At 37.8% G+C, this 18629-nt stretch overlaps 1 protein-coding gene across 2 annotated transcripts in view; it reads left to right on the top strand.

Moving 5' to 3' along the window:
• SGCZ (sarcoglycan zeta) overlaps positions 1-18629 on the top strand; it is a 402845-nt gene that overhangs the window by 198608 nt on the left and 185608 nt on the right. The gene's annotated exons all lie outside the window — the stretch shown is intronic.

The following is an 18629-nucleotide window of genomic DNA, read 5'->3' as shown; positions in this document are numbered from 1 at the left end:
TAATAGCATTAGTTTCCAGTGTATGAAAAAAGGTTTACTCAAATCCATTTCTTATTTGTAAAGCAGCAAACTTGTTCTCACCTACATGCTCCAAAAATACCTGGATGGAACAAAACACGGGACTTTCCTTTTTCATTGCTTCAGGACGTGTGGTGGCTCCACCTATTTACAAACCACTGCCTCACCACTGACCACTCTGTGGCAGGAGTGCGCACCAGAGTGAACACCAACGGGGACGTCGCACTGATGCTTGACATGCAAATGATACTAATTTATGTTTCTTATGAGCAAAACAATACTTGATGCTTAATGAATTGCTTTTATATTTTGCCTGCTTTTGGTGGTGTTGTTGTTGTGTTTTCTCCTTAGCCTCCGGCCAGGCAATTAATTATGGGAACAATGTTCACAAACAATCTGACATGAAACGTCCTCAATACTAAATCGCTGACAGGACTCCAACGTGCATGCATTTAATATGAAACAAAACATTTGAGATTTAAATTCCCATTTAAAAATTATGAATGGCATGTTTTGTTCAGAAAACCTTATTAAATTAGTGTGCTTGTATTTGAAGAATTGCATAAGACAGCAGTCTCAAGTACTGGCGTTTTCAGTCCTTCAGATGCTCTAAGACGTTCCGGGAAGGAACACGGACGTAGATGATCTATTCCAGAGTCTCAAGTTTCAAGCACACTCTTTCATAAACTGGACCTATCTGAGCATGACCTTGTGGTTTAATGTTCACTTATTCCAGCTTCTTTAATAATATCACTATTATCTTTCATCAAAACATAAGGGATGGTGAATATCCACCTTATTATGATATACTGTTCAGTATATAAAAACTCAAGGAGAATGGAGTTTGACTAGCTAAAAAGAGAATTTGGGAATGTGTAGCTCCTTAAATAGGATCTACCCTTATTTTCTTCTATCTACTTATCTATTTAATGGAGAAAGACAAAGTTATCCACTCCTGAAGGAAGTAAGGACTGAGAAACCCTATAACAACATAAAAGGAGAGTTTGGAACTGTTGCTTAGGGTTTACAAGACTGTACATCTTTTGGGAGCAGACAATCTCAGTCATCTTTCTCCTATAGACCATCTATGTATGTATTTATGTATTTTTCTGTAAGAGTGAAAACAAAATCCGCAAATGCCCACTGATTAGTTGATTGAAATTATATCAATTGCCTTCTTGGAAACTCTCTATAAGATTGCTGTGAGTAGGTTTGGTTTGGGGTTTTAGTGCAATTAAACATGGTCAACTCCACTGCCATCCAGTGGATTCTAGCCCATAGTAACCCGACAGGACAAAGCAGAACTCCTTTGGATTTCTCCAACTGCAAATCTGCAGGTGTGGATAGCCTCGTCTTTCTCCATGATGCAGCTGGTGTGAAAGTATGCCATTAATACCCCTGTGTGGTTTAAATTGGTGTCACAAATATATGCGCCCATACAAAAATCAATACCACAAGCCAGCATCCCATTAATATCTGCTCTTCAGATTCAAAGAGAATCTTGTCATTTCTCCTCTATTGTCCTTAGTTATAGACCCAGCAAAGTAAGATTAGGCCAATCTACAGAAAAGGAGAGCATGAGGAAAAGAGTGAGAGAAAAGTTAGGCAGTCCTATCGGTATTGGCTAGAAGCCACAAAAATGGATGTAGCAGAAAATGAATTAGGTATTCAGAGTCTTTTCAAAGACTTTAATTTATGCAAATAACAGTTTTGAACGATCAAAATTTACTTTGTGCTGTTCCTGAACTATTGTTTTGACCCTGACACCACTTTGAAAATGAATTATATGGTTCTACTCTTTAACCAAGGTATAAAAGTATCGATTCTGAAATTTGAATAACTTGGAAATAAGGGTGAGACAATATGATGGGCAATACATTTTTGCAATGTCCTATGTCAATTCTCCAAATGCTCCACTTATGAATAGTTAAGGAAAAATTATTCTAAAAGTCTATGTTCTTGCTTTCAAATCAAAGTATTCCTGACCTCACCAGATAAATTTATCAAAGAAAGATGTTGAAGGATTATCCAATTTAATAAAATGTTTCTTTCTCAGAGAAACTAACACTAAACTTCCCTAGTGCTGCCCAGTTTTATTTGGAATAAGGTCTAATCATGTGCATTATTTTATAATTCATAAAGTTGATTGACAGCTGGATATTTTTGAAAGGAAATTTTATAGTCTTTTGGTTTAATAATTGTATGTCATATTATTAGAGGATCATATGTACCTTGATGTTTTGCTATAATTATGCTGTTTTATTTTAAAATGTTATATTTCAAAAGCACAGTTGTATTGACTAAAAAGTAGACATATATAAAGATTGGTTCAATGAAATTCTATTGCAAAACAAAGCTTTTGCCCTAAATTTTAAATGGCTTAAGCCCATAAACAGTTATTATGCTTAGTTTTGTACACTGGCTAGACATATTTTTTCTAGTTTACACTAAAATTTAGTTGAAATTGACTCAACTTCTTGTTGGAAAATGAGTAGTAACTATGAAAAGAAACAGATAATGGAGGAAATTGTGGAGATTTTGCAAGCTCCCACAAAGGCTACAACGACATCTTTTCTTAACTCTTTCCCCAAGGTAGCTTGTGGTTCTCTAGAATAATCTCTTGCCCAAAGACTATGGTAAATTAGTTGTTTCTGCAGTAGTTTAACATAATAAGTAAGTGGCTTGCTATCTAAATTTAATATTGTGATTTTATCCCTAAGATTAATTTGAAATAATAACCTATACATCTTTAAATTCCTAAGTTGTGTCATTTTAAGTGTTAGGTTTTGAGTGGCTTTTGTTGATATGGAAAGCTTTTTCATTGAGTTATTTTATAATTCTTGTTTTTAGAAGATTCAATCCTTCCTGACATTTTCAAGTAATTAATATGAATATTGGAAATGGTGGGTGCTATGACTACTTACATATTTGTGACTTATGTGGCATGAGTAGGATTCATAAGGTATCTCTCATATTAATTCATCTTTTTAAATCTATGTGATCATGATGGTGTTATAGTAGCAATTTGGGTAGATTAGTTGTTGACATTGATTTCCCATAAGAATAATTCTAGCACAGCTTATACAATATTAAGATAAATATCAGCCAAAATCAGATATGTATCTGACATCTTTTATGTAGCCTCTTTGCACAGATCAGTACCTTAAGCTAGGTTGAAGATTATAAGAGGATCAGCTGTGGTATCTGCAGGTGGCATCATTGCTCACTTCACTGAGTATTATAGCCTTGCATCTTCTCTAGCCTTTAAGTCATTGATAATTTCTAGAAGTCTTAAAATATCTCAAGCTTTATTCTTTTGAATTTTTCTCATTTAGGGTATATTTTACCATAATAAAATAAATGAATGATATCCATAATTAACACACACACATATTTTTTCTGGAATAATCCTTGAATTCCTTAATTTTCATTTTCTCTATCAACATAGCTTTAAAATTTAAAAATCATATATAGATAAAAATGATAAATATCTTAGTGCCCAATACAGAGCATGAAAAAACACTAAAAATAATGATGACTCATTACTGTAGTTATGAGATATATGTAACCCTATGACAGATGCATCTTCTAGTATACAAACATGATATATTTGTTTGAAAGTGGCATTGCTGCATTATTTATAAGTGACCTTATATTTATTATTCATTTTGCATATAAGTAGAGCCATCTCTAAAATATAGCCCTATAATAACTTTCAGTGTAAGTATAGAATTTCAGAAAAATACTGAGTAAACCAGGAAGACATCAAGTCACACTTGGAGTACCAAGTAGGCTTCTGCTGTGTAATAAAGACTTGAATTTATTTTAGATGAAAGTTATGATTATTTGTTCAACTAAGGCATTATCTAACTTACATGACACACCACCATTTACTTCTTCAGCAATGAAAAGGAAACTTTCAGTCTCTACTGGTGTCAGAGTTACTGAAAATTAGGATTGAGTCAATAGTGAAGTAAACATGAAGCCAAACTCTTATTTTTAGAATAAAAAATTCATGTGATTGATATTTGCTCTTTCATGTAATTGGCTATCCACTATTTCCTCTGACAACCAAGAAGATGCTGTTGCAGGATGTCACCTTTGACATGTTACGCTTCATTGGAAGCTTTTCAGAGTCATTCACTCGCAAGGAAAGGATATCTTTGGAGCACATCATTTCAGTTTGGTACTTCTATGAATTCATTAACTCTTAGTTCATTGAAAAATATTCTATTTACTTTATAAACACTTCAAATTTAGCATGAGAGGATTTTTATTCTATGAACATCTAGCTCCTATAAGTGAGTGTTACATAATTTAAAAAAGTAAATCAACATTCTTTGTGACATTTTCTTTCCAAACTTGGTATTTGTTTTAGAAATAAAGAAAAGTTATACTTAAAATAAAACAAAACCTCTTTAATCTGGATTTGTATTAGTCATCTTCTATACTTCTGAGCTAAAGTTAATCTTTTTCCTTTTGGAAAGTTTTATTATAACAATTTTGTTTTCACATTGCCCTTTGTCTAATTTAAGAAATTACTGAAGTATACAGTGATTGAAGAAATTAGTGCTAATGTTTGAAGCATTTTTGAGCAATATTTTTCCATATTGAAATACACTTTATCTCACCAATTGTCTTAGGTAAAGTGGTATTGAGAATGGATGAAAGAGCATGCTTAAAGGAAACAAGCATGAGCAAGTCTTCAGAAATTGAAAAGTACAGATTTGGCCAAAGCTGTATAAAAAGTTTGGCGGACATGGAGTGGTATTTTGAGAATCATGAGGGCAATGAATGTACAAACGTGCTTTAGACAATAAATGTTTGTATTGATTGTGATAAGAGTTGTATGATCTCCTAATATAATGATTAAAAAGAAGAGGAAATTTTGGAGGTCACATTACTTGTCTCCATGTACATGAATAGGAATTGAAAATTTTATTACTGAAAAATAGCCACTATGTATTTTTGAGCATTTAAGAAGTGTATGCAGAGATTTATGTAGAAATATAATTAATTCCCTAATTAATAGGATACTGTGACCGAGATCCCAGGGCCAGTCATGGGGTGAGGCAGACCATAGTCTTTCACTGAATGGGAAGTGACTGAAAACGGGAGAGATACAGAAATCCAGGCAATAGACATGAGCATCAGAAATGATGTTCTTGTATAGGAGGAGAAACTCTTCCTGAGGAATGGAGGCTAGCGAAGAAGGGGAAATTAGGAAGTCTCAACTGTAAAACACCAAACAAATATAAACTATAAAACTTAGCAGTCTATGCATGTAATAGAGGCTTTCTTGTAAGAAATACAGGACAAGTTAAAAACGCATCCTTGATAAATAAAAACCAAACCAGTCATCATTGAGTTGGTACCGGGTCATAGCAATCTGATTGGGCAGAGTAGAAATGACTCGTTGGGGTTTTTGAGGCTGTAAATCTTTACGGAAGAAGACAATATCACCTTTCTCCCATGGAACAGCTGGTGGGTTTGAACTTCTAACTCTATGATTAGCTGGCCAATGTCATCTATACCAGCAGAGTCCCAGAAAAGGGAAAGTCCTATTAAGATAAACTAATTTTTTAAGAAACCTCATTATCATAGAGAGACTCTAACTCACATGACCCTTTAGGTCGGAGTAAAATGTTTCCTTAGTTTCCTGCTGGTGCACTGGTTAAAGCACTCAGCACACTGCTAATAACCTAAAGTTAACCCACCAGCCTCACCCTGGGATCCAATTTTACAGCTTTGGAAACTTTATGGAGGAGTCTGATCCAATACGGTCACAATGTGTCAGATTCAACTCTATGCCACTCTCGCTTTCAAGCCACTGGCCTTGAAAATAATCGGGGTGGAGTACTTCACCATGAAACAACCAAGGATCCAAATGCTGTCCTTGCTACCTAAGGCAGACGAACTACCTGATCCGCCACCTCAACAGAAAATACCAAATACTTCACCAGTGCTTTTGAACCAATGTTTAAATTTCATGTTAGACAAGTATTGGCTTTACTTTGGGGAGAAATTGTATTTAACAAGTGTGGTAACAGTATGGGTTTAATTTTTAACATAAATATAAATAGTTCTTAGTATTTTATAATACACCCATATGTTGATCCATTGCAATGATGGACATGTCTTTAAATTTTCAGAGGAAGTATAGGTTTTAGAGCTATAAATTCATTTTAATAATTCCTATATCTGGGTGTGTGAGTGTATGTGTCTCAAAAATCATCTTTTGTCAATCATTGACTTCTTTTAATTAGTGCATTAGTGGTTAAAAACGTTGACAGATATTGATTTAAATTTGAGGAGAAAGCATCAATACACTTTAAATAAAACACAATCTTTGAGGAGGGTTTTCAAGATTTTCAAACAGCTATACAGTTGTCTTTTTTATCTGAAAATACTTAGCTGGTACTTTGACTTAGAAAGATTTTGTTTTCCAAAGGAGGCAGAGGTACAAAATAAAGTTCTAACTTAATACGTGTGATTGTTACATAAAAATTAAAATATATGTTTTAAAGTTTTCTCTAAACTTGCAAGTTATTCGTTTTGACTTATTTTCACTCTTCTAACCTTGAGGCAAATGTTTGGAGCCAGCATAATTAGAGAGATTTACATTTCAGATATAATTAATGGCAGATAAGCACATTCTTATTATAGGAAAGCTAATATTTAAAACACTGAGGACTTACATCATCCAGTGATGATTCTCTATTGAAACAGATTAAGAGCCCTGACCATCAAACAGATTCCACTTTAGCCATGGTAAGGACTTCTTACTACCCAAGAGGGTTTCCAAACTTGCTGTGTTTAGAACAACAGACTAACCTCCCTGCCACCAGGTTAATGCTGACCCGTGGTGGACTATACTATGTGTTTCCAAGACTATAACTCTTTACAGGAGTAGAAAACCCAATATTTATTTGGAGGAGGGGCTGGTGGTTTGAACTGCCAACCATGTGGATCACAGCCAAATGCATCACCACTCCACCACCAGGGCTGTTCATAGTGTAGCTAGTGAGTTTGAACCACTGCCATTTAGATGCACAGCCGAGTGCCTCACCTCCGCACCACCAAGATTCCTAAATCAATTTACAGAATTTAAATTGTATTCTTCTTTAGATAAACCTCTGTAATGAACTTTAGTTAATGAGCTATAAATAAAGCATGAGCTATCAAATCAAAACAAATTGAATCTGATTGTAAAATAGGTAGCATTTAACTATAATTAATTATAACTATCGTTATTTAATTATTGTTAACTATAGAAAATTTCATTACATTTTTAATAACGAGGTTATGGTTGTGTGACTTGAATCCCTATCTAGGTAAGTACTGCATTACAGTTTTCCAAATTCCATCCTTCCTTCTATCAGAAGGCATATTGCATGCAGACAAGAAGAAACTTTACATAAAGATCCCACTAGCTCTTGATTTGTTTTAATAATATGTACATTTCTTAATTGCAATGTACTCTACCTTTTTGAGGTAATTGACTCCAGGAACAGTACTGAAAAACTCTCGATATCTCTTCAGTGGACTCCTTCTCTCTTATAACTTCTTGAACAATAAAAGTGATTGCTTCGGTCTGAGAAGATACATACCTCTTCTCATTTCCCTTAAGAGTTGTGGCAAGTCAGTCATGGTTCAGAGAGGACCTCATACACAGCTGTCCATTCTCAAACTAGATAAATCGGCTACACTATCTGAGTACAGAGTAAATGATTAATAAATGTTTGCAGTTGCTGCGGGTTACCTGTGAGAATGTCCTTGTTTATACACATCAGTTCAAACTGATTCTGTAGAGTGATAATCTGACTGTTACTAGATGCCAGAGACAGGTCCGTCTCTACAGGAGCCCTTTCTACAATAGAATGGAAAACGACCACTCCTGTGTCATAATCTTCCCTTCACAAAGGTTTCTTGGCTGTATTTTCCCTGATTCGGTCTCTGGATCTTCGTTCTGTGTCCTCTCCACAGTTCTATGCAGAGCAACTCCCTTTGGGCATCTTTCAGATTTATCCAGTGGAACTCCAGCTGTTTGAAGTTAATTCTGCTTCTGTTAGATCTAACCTCTGTAGGTAAACTCTTTAACTCAATGAAAAGCATACTGCCATAATATCAGTTTTGACCCACAGTGACCCTGATAGAGTAGAATGGCATATTTGGGTTTCTGAGGTTGAAATTCCTGTGGGAATAGAAGGCCTGATCTGTCTCCTACTGGGAGAGACTAGTGAATTTGAACCATTAACCTGTGGTTAGCAGTCAAACTAGTAACTCACTATTCTGTCAGAGCTCCTTAATTCCTCAACAGCTTCAAATAATCTCATTATTGTTTACAATTTACTCTTCCCCTTTAAAGTAACTGGCTCCAGGAACATTATTGAAGCACTGCTGGTACATTTTCAGTGGCTTCCTGTCCATTTATAATGTCTTTAAGAATGCACTGTCTCATCTCCATCTTGAGCGATGCATGCCTTTGTCGATTTCCCTTAAGACTTGTTGCAAGTCAGTCATAATCCCAAATTGCTTCTTTTACTGCCCAGTCATTAGTCACAAATTAATCATAATGGCTATACAGCAAGTAGTAACTATGAATAATTCCCATACACATACCGTGCTATTTAATTTTAAAACATCATAAAATACAGTGGGAAGATGAAAAATTAAGTAAACAGTAATCTGGCCAAAATGGTAAACTCTATAAGTAGCACATCTGAAAAAAGGAACTATATGATAATCTTCCTTATAGTCAAACTTTCACCCTCCTGAACGCCTCCCTGTTTTCTTTCTGATGTGTTGACTCTAGAACCGTGTGATCTTTTGGCAATTCCCAGTAATTGTACTGCTTCAACCTTGATGGATGATCTTCAGGAAAAACTTACCTGTGTGCAATATAAATGACATTGTTCTATAGTTTGAGAATTTTGTTTGGTCACCTTCCTTTTGAACGGGCACACATAGATCTCTTCCAGCCAATTGGCCATGTAGCTGTTTTCAAAATGTTTAGCAAACAGTTGTTAGTGTTTCCAGTGCTTCATCAATTTGTTGCAACATTTCACTTGGTATTTCATCAATTAATTGAGGTTTGTTTTTGGTGAATGCACGCAGTGCTGCTTGGATGTCTTCCTTCCTCTCCACTGGTAGAAATCAGTTCCGCCTCCATCACTCTTCAAGTACCCTGAGAGGCCCATTCTCTAGCTCTGTCTCTGAAGATGCTGTGCTTCCATTCTTTAGGCCTCGGTATCTGATAATATTTCAAATGATGCACAGGATGTTCAGAGGCTCTTTTCTCCAAAGTGAGGGGCCGAGTCCTTTTAGAAGTGTCCAAGTCTGTCCAGTTTCAAGTGCCTGAATCAGATGTTGAGTTGAATGCTTCTCTTGAGTCATATAACATCGTATAGTGATGAAACCAGATTGACAGGAAAACCACACGCTGCACATGATAGGCCGCTGCTGGTTCCGGGAGTCAGCAGGCAATATGGCAGGCTTTTAGCTCAAGTCCAAAGAATAGGAGGCTGTCAAGCCAGATGTAGGATCCAGAGCCAGAAAACAGCAAGTGGGATTCACACAGGGTCTTGTCAAAGAAGTAGGGCATAGCCCCGCCCCAAGGAAACCCTTCACTAATGGTTTCCAGGCTGTGACAGGAGTAAAAAGTTTCACAAGACACCAAATTTAAGGGGGTTTTCAGATCATCATTTAATTCGCTACACAGGAGCCGTGCTAGTGGTGGGGCATTTACAGTTAAGGGTAAAAGCGCGATAAACTGAGATCTGGCCTTGCATCATTTGCCGTGTTGCTTTAGCAGGAGTTCCAGCTAGCTCTCAGGCAGGGCGCTATTCTCACTAATGTTCAAATTTAATTGGTTGTTAAACATTTATTCCTAATCATCAAATCAAATTCAGACTTACATACAATGTGTGAAATTCTTAATTCTCAATCTCTTTGGAGAGCTTTCTCAATGTGAGATTAATAAAATCCCAATAGTTTCAACATTTTTTCACAAATTTGTGTTTGTCAGTATTTAGTCAATCATACTTATCCAGTACTAATTAATAGGAAGTTTTCATATGGATTTGTCGGTTGTTGACATACAATACTAGTTGTTATAAAATTCAGCCATTTTGTGCTCACTGGAAATAGCCTATTAAAACTTTATCAAAACTGACAAATTTATTTAAGGAGGTTAACGGCCAAGGTCACAGATTGTTGGGTAAATGAAAAACAATATGAAATAACTGACTACATATAGGGGAATATAATTATTCCAAAGTACATATTTTTGTGTATATATATGCCAATATATGGACACATACATTTATATTATGTATATATACATATATATCTGTACATGCATGAATAAATAAAGATTTACATATATTTACATATACACAAATACATATGTGTATACATATATGCACATATGAGGGGGTACAAAAAAACTGGAACTTTTTCAAAGCTATATATTTGAATTATTTGCAAAACAGCATAATCACCTCAAAATGTTCTCCATTACGCTTAATATTTTGTCAAATCTGCAATTCCATTATTCAAAATAGTTTCAAACTCATCTGTTTGGAAGGTTAACAGCACCTCCCACATCTTTTTTCTTCACCTCTTCTGCATCTTCAAATCGCTGTCCATTCATGTCCTTCTGCATTCGCAGAAACAAAAAGAAGTTAAACTGAACAAGATCAGGTGTGTAAGGCGTGTGGGGCAAGAGAGGCATGCTATTTTTGCCAAAAAATGGCGACTGGTATGGCTGTGTGAGCAGGTACATTGTCGTGGTAGCAAACCCAGACCCTGTCTGCCACAAATTGGGCCTTTTTTGTCACACACTGTTATGCAACCTTTTGAGAACCTCTAAATAAAAAGGTCAATTAACAGTCTGACCTGGTGGAATGAACTCCAAATTCACTATCCCTTTCACATAAAACAAAATTTAAAAAAACCAAATGAACACGATCTTCATCTTTGGTGTTACTTTCAGAGCTTTCTTAGGGTGAGGTGACGATGGTGTGCATCTTCACTGGCTTGACTGATGTTTGTGTTCAGGGTCATAAGAAAAGCAGAATACCACATCAGCAGCAATGACCTTGGTGATAACAGGCCAAGTCACTTCAGAGCTGTTCTTTCAAAGCACAGCACGTTTCCAGTAGATGCTCTTTTTCCCGCGCAGTCAGAACCCAGGCACAAATTTTGCAGCGACCCTTCTCATTCCCAAATCTTCTACTAAAATCCGCTGAACCGAGCTCCGAAATAGTCCAGGTAACTTCCCCATCTCTTCCATGGTCCATCTTCAGTCTTCAAGAAAATGTGGACGAATTTTTTTGGACATTTTTGTGCATTCAGGAAGGAAGTTGACAGAGATCCGGAAGGATCTCCTTTAACCTTTGCAGAAATGAGAAAACACTCGTACACTGGAGCTTTCCCACAGTGCTGTCCTTGTGAGCTGTACAGAGCATCACTGGAGCTTTCCCACAGTGCTGTCCTTGTGAGCTGTACAGAGCATCACTGGAGCTTTCCCACAGTGCTGTCCTTGTGAGCTGTACAGAGCATCACTGGAGCTTTCCCACAGTGCTGTCCTTGTGAGCTGTACAGAGCATCACTGGAGCTTTCCCACAGTGCTGTCCTTGTGAGCTGTATGGAGCATCACTGGAGCTTTCCCACAGTGCTGTCCTTGTGAGCTGTACAGAGCATCACTGGAGCTTTCCCACAGTGCTGTCCTTGTGAGCTGTATGGAGCATCACTGGAGCTTTCCCACAGTGCTGTCCTTGTGAGCTGTACAGAGCATCACTGGAGCTTTCCCACAGTGCTGTCCTTGTGAGCTGTATGGAGCATCACAACAGTTTCTCAAAAACAATTTCACAGCTACACACTCTTCCCTTAAATTTTCCATCAAAACATGAGATTCGAGTGAAGCTGCTTTAACAAAAAAATGCCCTGGGACCAGGGAGAGCCTTCGCAGCTGACGTTATTGAGTGCACTAGCTCTGAGCCAGTTGCTCAATGTTTGCCTAGCGAGAAGAATGCAAAGTACAAAATCTACTAGCAGAGCTTTTTTCCCGTTTATTTGGGGGTGGGGGTACCCCCTCATATATATTACTTACATGTACATATATGGCTTCCTAAAACATATATGTATAACACATATGATTGTGTGAATACATGATTACTTTGAAATATTATTAATTAATAAAGTTCATTAAAAGACTAAAGGTAAAAGCCCATAGAATTGGAAAAAATATTTGCAAATAAATCCAATAATTATGCACCATTCATATTCAATAGAACACCTATATCCAGAAACTTGATAATATGTGTTGTCCATAATGAGAAGAAAATGAGGACCTCATAAGTTGCTGGTAGAAATATAAACTCGTGCATAAATTTGGCTCTTCTGTAATATTTAAAAAGTTAAAACAGGTACTCAGACAGCTATGTGTACACCAATGCTGCATGCTGCATCATTTCCCATAGTCAGATGGAAAAATAGTCGAAGTCCCATCAACTGATTAATGACTCAACACGATGCTTCTCTACCATAAAATACAGTGTTTCTCAAAAGGAACCAATGAATGATGATTGACAGAACATGGATAACACTGAAATACATTATCTTACTTGAAGTAATTCAGTAATAAAATATTGTATGATTCCATTTATATGAAATATTCCAGAAGGGACAGGAGCGGGTAATTTGCTCACAGGGACGAAAGGAAGACAGAGGATTGGGAGGAAAGAGAAGGCTTATGTAGTATGGGGTTTCCTTTCGGCGTGGTTATCAAGTTCTGCAACTAAACAGCCACTGAATTATTTACATTAAAGTTTAACATAATTAATTTCACAAAATAGGTAGTTTACTGTTCTAATAAAAAATGAATATGGGGATTCTTTGATGTATTTATGAATACACTTCAGAATTAGGAAAGTAGTCTACATACACACAATGAGAGATCATAGATGGTTTCAATCATATAAACACAGAAATCTTGCAGCTTCAAATCTGCAACCTCAGCCATGGGAAAAATTAAAAATTCATAGTATTTCAAAGTTATCCTTTCTAATAGACATAATAATGCTTTCTCTTAAAATTTTCAAAAAAATGTTAAATGTGACACTCATACAAATATCAATTGTGTATGTATCAAAAATCTATAATCTAATACGATAACCATTTGGATGATAATGCTGGTTTAATGAGTAATTTAAAAAAGAATTTTTAGCAGTGCATTAATTTGAAATAAGTTTGCTGAATACGAGAGTAAAGTCATTAAAATTGAACAAAGCAAAACACGTAACTTTTTGGATTTTTTAATATTGAGTAGGCAACTGTAATATAACATGTTATATAATAAGATCTGCATCTTAGTTACTATTAAATAGCAAATTCAGGTAGAGGATCATCCACTTATTTGATTAATCTTTGGTTAAACCTGTCAAATAAAGTCATAGCATGACATTGGATACTCGCTTTTTTGCCCTATCTTCAAATTTAAATATTTATAAACACTTGTGACTATACACACTTATAGATATCTGAACTGTAAAAAATTATGACAAATGACAAGCTAGGTAAATAATTTAAAGCAAATAGTTCTATAAATAATTTATATGCTTCTTATGAAATATGGATGCATTTAAAACAAAGAATTAATATGACATGTAAAGCATATTTTACTGCCCCAAATTCCAGATAACTCACAAACACATAGCTAATATACACAGTAAAAGGGGAAAAATAGCTCAGTCATAATCAAGAAAATAAATATGAAAACTGTAAAGCTGTATTATAATTTCAAATTAAAAAGCTAGTGTTAGCTTTGTCAATATTTTGATAACACTCAAAACCCATGGCCACTGAGTTGCTTCCCATCACGTGGCAGGAGAGAGAGCGGCTCCCCAGTGTTTGTTTCTGAGGCTGTAAATCGTGCCCGGAGCAGAACCCCTCATTTCTCTCCTTCGGAGCAATTGGTGCGTTAAACAGCTCGCGGCCGTACACACAAGGCAGCATTCCACCAGAGGCCTTCTGGTTATATATTTTTCAAAATTCTAATGGGAAAATAAATTACTTCAATCTCTCTTGTATATATCTCTTCAAATTTTTTAAATGTTCAAACAATGCTCTGTAAGATATTTAGTTATGAAATGTGTCCTACTAATGCAATAAATAATATTAATATTAATTCTAAAAGCCAACATTGAAGACAATATCTTAGGAGAATTTATTATATTAGTGCTTTCTTTATGCAAAACAGCAGGTGGGCCGAATCTGACCTCCTCTGGCTTCATTATTACCACAGGTGGGCTCCGACCCGCTCCCCCTCCCCCTGCTTTCCCCTTCTGCCTCCGTCTCTCCCGGAAGCTGGTCTGGTCATTGTTGCTATGGCCACAGGGAACCCACGGATAGGACTCCTCATTGAGGGCCTGTGTTAGGAAGTTCATCGGTTTCCGTGTCAGGATGAGTAACAATAAGGAGACAGCCATGTATCCACTGTGACACCTCTCCTCAGCCATTTCTGTCATGTGCTCCCATGGGCATTGCGTCATGGTCCAGGAAGTCTGTGACTTTGCCTCAAGAACTCAGTGTCCGCACTGCTCCTCTGTTCTGTCTCGTTACCTCGTGCCTGCCTCTCGTCTCAGCCTAGCACCTTTCTCTACGCCATAGTCTCTGACGCACAGTGCACGGGTGGCTACTCTGGCGTCCTCCACTTCAGACAGCAATCTGGTTGTGGGTTCCTCGTGGACCTGGGATTTCCCCCTCCGTTCCTGCTTGTGAGAGTGATTCTTGTAATGAGAGATGTGGTCTTGGTCTTTCAGCAGGTCATAATCCCAAGGGAAACAAAGGGTGACTTACGTCCCATTCCCTAATAAATTGGAGATTAGTCAACCTGGCTTAAGACAGTATGAAAAAATTAAAAGTTGTGCAATCTGACTTCTTATTTATGGTGATTTCAAGGGACAATTAGAATGATTCCAATATTTTATCTTTTCTCTTTATGTTAAGTTCTCACAATTGAGATATTTTACTTCTACTCTTAGGAAAAGGAAATAATTATGCTTGGAGAGAGTAAAACTAACATCTAAATTATGTAAAAGCTATGCATTTTCTCATATGAAAAGAATTCTCAGTTTTACAAAAGGATTGGTATGGAAAGTGGAACATAGAGTTTCAGAAGATGAATCTCAAAATTAGCCAAGGTCATAAGTTATTTGGAGAATGTTGTACTTATCAGCTATATAATTTAAAAGAAAGAAACCCACCGACGTCCATCCATTTTCTTTAACTTTGAACGTTATTTTCTGTATAGCAGTCCTCCAATTTCTTGAATTTTCATTTCCAAGTATTAATCGTATAGCCGTGCTTTTGATAACCAAGAGCTAACAAGCGACCATGCTGTTACAGCTTAGTGACCTATGAAAATGCTTCTCCTACTACAAGCTGAAGATGGCATCTATGTCTACACAGTGCTGTCATTGTTAGTACCTGGTGTTATCTCATTGATATCACTAGCTTGGCCATTTAATCATTGACATGAGGCTAAGGGATTGGCCCCAACTATTAGCACTCAGAATAGTCCCACCCCTTGAACCTCATAGATGCGTCTCCTCTTGAGAGAGTCGTAGCAGAAAATGTTAAGTCTCACCACGAACAGCTGTCATTGAAAAAAAAATATTTTGACAAAAAAAATGGTTCTTGTAAAAGATTCCTCATGGCAAAATAGCCTGAATACCTATCTCTAACTCCAGTGAGCAATGTTGGTTTTTTTTCATGGTTGGTTTCAGATTTTGGATAACTCAAGATGATGTTTAATTGATTCCTCTGATGAAAGAAACAAAAATAAACCGTTGTTAAGTACTCCATAAATGGGTCTCAAGTGACATTGACTTTTACATCATGAAGTAATACGAAAGAATGAAATGTAGGTAATGAATGAATGAAATAGTAATCTTTTCTGTTTATACTTCCCATCGTTCCCAAGCAATTGCCTTTCTTCCTAGCTGTAGAAGATCTAGCAAGCGTCGGTCCAGGTTTCCTTTGCTCCCTCATGCAATGTGGGAGCACATCTGACCTCCGCTGACTTCACTGTGTCCAAGCGACAGGGGCTAGACATGCCTCCAAGCTCCATCCTTTCACCGATTCTGACATCAACTGCTTCTCCCAAGTCCCTCCGGCCCATGCTGGCTTTTATAGTGTGTTGTCATGGCCACATGGAACTCACGGACAATGCAATTATGGGTGTGTATGGGGGAAGTTCACAGGCTCCCACAAAGCAGGACGAGTACGTGCTCATTGGTCCTCAGAACTCCTCTCCTCAGGTAGAAGTCTCTCTCTGGTCTTCAGCCTCTCAGCCACATGGTCCCTTGGCTTTTCCTTCTGTGAACCAGGCAGCCTGTCTGTCGCTCTGTCTCCCAAACCAGTACTCCAGGGACAGAAGAGGGGACGGGACCCCATAGTTTCAACACTGCTCCTCTGAGTCCTTGTGTCTCCAGTTTGGGTGCCTAAGATTTCATTCGCCACCACCTCAGACAGAGATCTAGAATGAGCTGTCTGTGGTCCTGGAAATTCTCTCTCTGCACCTGCTGCAGAGACGGCTCATCCTGATAATCGGGGTGGTGGTGATGAAACTGACAACGCCCCTCTACTGGTGTTACACAGTCCTGTTTGCGTAGTCCCCCTCAATCATGTGGTGGAAGTCATGGAGACAGGGGTGGAAGCGCAATTGTAAGACTTTTCATTCCACCGTACCACAGTAACGATTACTATTGAAATGACGTTGGGCGTGGACTAGCATAAGATTACTGAATTATTGACAAAGTTTTACACGAGCGCTAGAGTCCTTATGCTCACTTTCCATGCAGGAGAGCTAACTCTGCTCCCTAACTTTGGAGCTGAAACGCACATCTTCTAGGGGAAGCTTGCATATTGCAGTGAGATGGAACAGATGTCACCGGAGTGCCAGACGACGAAGAGTAATAATCCACTTCCAACATTTAGCCAGGGAAAACCAGAGAGATCCCAAATGTTCCATCCTGTTTGGTGTGGGCACATCCAGAATCATGGCAGACTGAGGGACCACGTACAATAAAGAGAATGAGGAATTTAACCCAGAGGAGAGTGAAAGCCTGGGCGAGTTAAATCCTCACGGCACAGCTGGCATCAGTGGGGATAAGGAATCTAATTCTCTTCTCTGGGTTGAGAACTGCCTTTAGACTCATGAGACCCCTCATGGTGGATGTCAGTGGCCCTTGGGGTAACTACTCTCTATATATGTTTACTCTTCTTCTCGCTCCCTTCTTCCCCACACCCCTTCTTGCTCCCCTGGGGTGGTGCTATTCAACTCAATGTTACTATGAAAGCATTGGTCCCAGGCTCTTATTTCCAGGTAATTCGAGTTAACAATTAGTTAACATAAAATCATGTATCAAGATTAGAATCAAAAGGGTATCTATCTATTATTTATTTCACTGGGCCATTTTTCTATTGAATGCTTACACTGAGGCCAAAGACGTTTCATTGAGCATCAGTTTATCAAGGGACAGACCTGGCATTCAAGAACTTTATAGTGGCAGGGCCCTTGTTTTTGAGGGCTGAGTACTTTAAATGGCCTTGAGATTATTAAAGCTATTTCTCAAAGGGGCGGGTGGGCTGTAAATATTTTAAGTGCATTACAAATACAAAGTGTCACAGAGAAGTAGAACTTAGCAGAACAGCAGTTTCTTTATTTTGACATCTTAATGGGTGTGCTGTTTCTGTGGCTATTCCTAAGGCTTGGCAAAGCCTTTCGAAGAATGCTAAGCTTTATAACAGGTAGATTTTATCATGAGCTGCCTCGCGCCGGGCAGCACACTTTCTGCTAAGAAAATAACAGTCCAATAGGTTCTCCTGTAAACAATCTCTGAATTTGTTATCATGGTTTACAATCTTTCATTCTCTTTTAAGGATTTCTTTTTTTGTTGTTGTTTTCTGTCACATCTTTTTTTAAACTTTTTATTAGGGACTCATACAACTCTTATCACAATCCATACATATACATACATCAATTGTATAAAGCACATCTGTACATTCTTTACCCTCATCATTTTCAAAGCATTTGCTCTCCACTTAAGCCCTTTGCATCAAGTCCTCTTTTTCCCCTCCCTCCCTGCTCCCCCTTCCCTCATGAGTCCTTGATAATTTATAAATAATTATTTTGTCATATCTTGCCCTATCTGGCGTCCCTTCACCCCCTTTTCTGTTGTCCGTCCCCCAGGGAGGAGGTCACATGTAGATCATTGTAATCGGTTCCCTCTTTCCAGCCCACTCACCCTCTACCCTCCCAGTATTGCCCCTCACACCCCTGGTCCTGAAGGTATCATCCACCCTGGATTCCCTGTGCCTCCAGCTCCTATCTGCACTCTGCACCAGTGTACAACCTCTGCTCTATCCAGGCTTGCAAGGTAGAATTCGGATCATGGTAGTGGGGCTGGGGCGGGGGTGGGGGAGGAAGAATTTAGGAACTGGAGGAAAGCTGTATTCTTTATCGATGCTACGTCGCACCCTGACTGACTCATCTCCTCCTTTAAACCCCTCTGTGAGGGGATCTTCAGTGGCCAATAAATGGG

The sequence above is a fragment of the Tenrec ecaudatus genome, chromosome 8 (genome assembly GCF_050624435.1).
Source record: "Tenrec ecaudatus isolate mTenEca1 chromosome 8, mTenEca1.hap1, whole genome shotgun sequence".
NCBI classification, from domain to species: domain Eukaryota; kingdom Metazoa; phylum Chordata; class Mammalia; order Afrosoricida; family Tenrecidae; genus Tenrec; species Tenrec ecaudatus.
This window is presented reverse-complemented; position numbering and strand designations above follow the sequence as displayed.